The 4,372-nt window shown below is 44.9% G+C and overlaps 1 non-coding gene across 1 annotated transcript; it reads left to right on the forward strand.

Moving 5' to 3' along the window:
• The first annotated feature begins 525 nt into the window (after positions 1-525).
• LOC144689286 (U6 spliceosomal RNA) lies at positions 526-631 on the forward strand. The gene has a single exon (XR_013578621.1). It is a non-coding gene; the product is annotated as a U6 spliceosomal RNA (small nuclear RNA).
• The last annotated feature ends 3,741 nt before the right edge of the window (positions 632-4,372 follow it).

Here is a 4,372-nt window from a genome sequence, read left to right on the forward strand (position 1 = left end):
TGTGAAGTATTAGACATTGGGCAAAATAGTGTGTGACATAAGTACAAAGTTAATGGAATCAAACTGGCACAGAAAGGGGGTCTCAGACAGGGACCTAAGTCTTATCGTGGACTTGCCATGGTTGACATTCAGGCGATTAAATAAAAAATGGCTTAGGAGACGATGAAGGAGAAGGAAATAAACATTCAGGAACAGTGTGAGACTTTCAGGAAAAATGTTGAAAGTGGAGAGAGAGAAGCTTTGCAGCAACTGGATAGACAGTAGAACCATGCAACAGCAGCCAGGATCTTCAACCTACAGGATATGGTGAAAGAATCTGCTAAATCCCTGAATGATCTCAACAATCTTTCACAAAATTTTCATCAGTAATGAATGAGCTGTTACTATACAGCCAAGTGTAATAATTTTAATATAATTTTGTGGATCTGTTACTTTTAATTACAATGAAATATAAGCCACTTGTGTCTTCTTAAAGATCAGTGCATATACTTAATTGTCAAGATTATTTATTTGTACAGCTAATGTGTGTAATTCACTTTGGCAGCACAGATGCTAAAGCTGGAACAATACAGAGATTAGCATGACCTCTGCATAAAGATACATGCAAATTTGGAAAGCCAACCATATTTTTTTTTTAATGCAAAATGAAATTTAATAAATGTCTGCTGGAAATGTACATCTAAAACAATAGAAAGTAAGCCTGGTGAAACTGTGGGCAGGAATACATTGGGCAGGATTTTCAGGTGGTCAGGCTGGCGTGGCGGGCAGGCCCAGGAGCGGCCGGGAAACGGCCCACCCCCCGCGATTAGCCCCGCCCGCCGACTGTGATTTCACCCTGGCTGGCCAATTAACGGCCGGCCAGCGTGAAAAGCGCGCTGTAAAGCTCAGCACTGCTGGGGTGGGGGTGGGAGAAGGGCAAGAGCTGAAGTCAGCGCTTGTGCCGGGGGGAGCGCGCACCGAAAGCTCCCTGAAAGCAGAGAGCTGCCTCAGGGAGCTGAAGTATTTTAAACCAATGAATAAAGTTTTTAAAATTCCCGAAAAAATGTCCACGTAGCGGACTCACTCACCTTAACATGCAGATTTGAAAAATTTTTACATTTAATTACGGAAACCTCATCCCACCTGTGGATGAGGTTTCCTCAAAAACCCAAAGGCCGCCTGGTCGATTGGTCCGCCCGCCAACCATAACTTTGGACGGGCAGCGAAAAATACAATTGAATTAATTGATTAATGGCCTTAATAGGCCTCTTAATTGTCAGCGGGTATGCTGCCAACTCTCATGCGCGCCCGTCGACCGAAATATCACGCAAGTGCACGATAACGCTTGCCTGACAGCATCGCGTGCTATTTCACACTCGGGCGTGTTGGGCACATGCCCACATGCCGAGCAGAAAACCCTGCCCATTGGTCAGGCCACACTTAGTATTTTAGAGTAGATTTAGTAATAATGTTCATCAGGAGGTATACCACGAGCACAGGGGAGTCACATGTTTGGATAGTTGGTTTTGCGTCCAATTACAATTGGCAGCAATTTTATGGTGTTCTGTACTTTCGCGCTAGAGTGCGGCAGCCAATTTCTGTCCCATATTTGATGCGAAGTTGTGTTAAAAATGCCTCAAATTCTCCTGGTTGAAATGACACATGAAACATGACAAACCATGAAGATCAGCAAGCACCAAGGCATATCTGCAAATCTTGCCACATTGACCAGTCAAAGAGGAGGACAACAATTTTAGCTTATTTCAGCAGAAGGCCAACTTTGAAAATTTACTGTCTGTAGCAAAGATACTTGCAGCCAATTGTGACTTTGGGATAGTGCCAATGATTGGCAAGATCACTGCTAATCTCAACTCTTATGCCTCCAGCCCTTTTTCAGGAAGTGACACGACTCACTGGTGACAGTGCACTGCAATACGAAGCCCCACTGCTCCCTGAGCCATGACAAATGTGAAAAAGTGAAAAACCTACCTAACTGATTAATTTAGGTGAACAGATTACAAGCACCAGGTTTGTAAACTTAATAAGTAAATAACTGTTTATTGAACAAATTGTGTTTAACCAGTGGCAAAAGAAAGAAATATGAACTGCTAATTTCTAACTCTATAACCTAAACTCTACCCCTTCTTAAATCCTTACACACACACATACAAGACACGTAAGACACACAAAAACATGGGTTTTAAGGGTGGGATAAAACAGTTCAATAGCACCAATTCTGGAGTACAGGATTCGATGGGTTGATTTTGATTGATGATTTCCAAATCATAATTCTTTGTTGATGACATGAAGTGGTCTTCCAGCGCTTTAGTCTTTAATTGGCTGGTTGCGCACTTGACCTTCAATGTCTCAAACAGTGATCTTCTTCTTTGCCTCTTGACAGGGGTTTTCAGAGAGAGAATAAGTTATAAAGATATGAGGAGAAAAAGCCAGTAACTATTATTGTGGAATTACTGGAATCTTACACACACAGGAGCAAGAGGTTTTAGGTCTTTTACTTTTCAGGCTAGGAGCTATTCTGCTGCACTGCTCTCACACAAACCCTAGTCACCTGGTCAGGAGCCAATTAAACGTCGTTGCCAGGCAGTTGTCCATTAGCCCAGATCCTCCTCAGCACCATCCTGTTTTGCATGGCACACTCTGTTCCAGGACAGCAACATTGTATATAATCCCTCACACTGTTCCAGAAGGCATGTCTTTCAAACTGCAACCATTGTAATTTTAGTCCACAGTCCAACAGAAATAAAAAGATATTTTCTTTATAATAACACTACATTATCAGCAATTGTATCATTAATACATACATTAATAAGGTAACTGATATATTGATCAGTACAGTCAGCACTTTCATTTTCTTTGCCCCTGGAAATCTTGGGTGGAATATTATATTCCCACACTGGTGGGTTTGAAGGTGGGGGAGCTTATAAAATGTAGTGTGTGGCCTTCCTGCTGGTTACCTGCCCACCCCAAACCTGTCTCCCATTTTACAGACGGTAGTGGAGGCGTCAGGCAATCCCTCCATCCTTGGATCTATTGAGGCCCTTGTGGCCAATTAATGGCCACCTAAGTGCCTCATCCCGCACCCCCCCCCGCCACTGTCATTTTATCCATGGTGCGTGGGAGGCCCACGCCAACCTGGTCACCTGGCAGCTTTAGCTGTATGAGCTGGTGTCAGACAAGGGGGTGGAAAGGATGGTGGAACCTCCTTAGGGAGCCCCCTGTGGCCATTAGAAGCAGCCCCTCCCCCCACTGCCAAGGTCATAGCTCCCTTTTACTTCAGTCGAGCCTCCATAACTTCTTCTTCTTCGGGAATGGCTGTAGTCCCAGGAGTGGCCACTGCTTAAACCTGGCGCTGCTGAGACTATAGAGCTGTTGGCCACCCGATTGGCCAGCAGCTCTCTAAGGTGGGACTTCTTCCGCACATGGGGGAAGAAGATTCGCCCTGAGTTAATTAATGCCTTCCTGAACATTGAATGGCTGAGGGGCAGCTGGTATCCAACGGGGGATGCATTCCCGCCGACTCTTCAGATAGCGGAGCGGGAAGCCCCAACAGCCATCCGTAAAATCCTTCCCCATGATTTGGCTGCATAACATCACCATACTGCTACATTTCTCAAATCAGTGATCCCTGGAATTACAGCCAGGGAGAAAATATTGGGCAGAATCATAGAATCATGGCATTGTCACAGCACAGAAGAAGGCCATTTGGCTCATCATGTCCATTCTGGCTCTCCTAAGGAACAATTCGTGTTCTGCCACTTCTCCGCCCTCTTCTCGCATCCCTGCACATTGCTCCTTTTCAGGTATTTAGAAAATGTAGAAACATTTTTGGCACATCCGGAGGTCACTCTTCCCATCTGTGCTGGCTGAAAAACTAGCGCCCCACCCCCCAGCTTTGCCACCACTTACTATGTAGACCTGAAGGTTACAGGATTTCAGGTGCATAACCAGACACCTTTTCAATGAGTTGAGGGTTTCTGCCTCTACACCCTTTTAGACAGTGAGTTCCAGACCCCAACCGCCCTCTGAGTAAAAAAAAATATTCCTCATCCCCCCTCTAATACTTCTCCCAATCACTCTAAATCTATGGCCCTAGGCAATGACCTCTCTGCAAAGGGAAATAGGCCCTTTCCATCCACTCTATCCAGGCCCCTCACAACCTCATACACCTCAATCAAATCTCCCCTCAGCCTCCTCTGTTCCAAGACAAATAACCCCAGCCTATCCAATCTTTCTCATAGCTGCAATTTTCTAGTCCTGGCAACATCCTCATAAGTCCATTCTGCACCCTCTCTAATGCAATTACATCCTTTCTGTAGCTAGGTGGCTAGAGCTGCACAGTACTCAAGTTGTAGCCTAACTAGTGTTTTATAAG

The sequence above is a fragment of the Cetorhinus maximus genome, chromosome 13 (assembly GCF_964194155.1).
Source record: "Cetorhinus maximus chromosome 13, sCetMax3.hap1.1, whole genome shotgun sequence".
NCBI lineage: Eukaryota > Metazoa > Chordata > Chondrichthyes > Lamniformes > Cetorhinidae > Cetorhinus > Cetorhinus maximus.